This window comes from Halyomorpha halys, unplaced genomic scaffold (assembly GCF_000696795.3).
Source record: "Halyomorpha halys isolate HHAL.00 unplaced genomic scaffold, Hhal_1.1 Scaffold207.1, whole genome shotgun sequence".
Lineage (NCBI taxonomy): Eukaryota > Metazoa > Arthropoda > Insecta > Hemiptera > Pentatomidae > Halyomorpha > Halyomorpha halys.
Genome location: NW_027104696.1, coordinates 1,223,217 through 1,223,429, shown reverse-complemented (window position 1 = coordinate 1,223,429; position 213 = coordinate 1,223,217).

The window sequence follows — 213 nt, the reverse complement described above, 5'->3', positions numbered from 1 at the left end:
TGTTTTTCCTCCACTATTTTTTTATTAATTAATTCATAATTATTCTTTTAATTAAAGTGATTATTTAGGGTATTCATTTATAGTTATCAAGTCTCATATTTCAGTTAAGGAGTTTGATTTTATCCATAAACGTATCAGGGAACAAAGTTCACTTCAAAATATCAATTTTTTAGTTTTGCCTGTGTGTGTGTGTGTGTGTTTATGTATGTATGT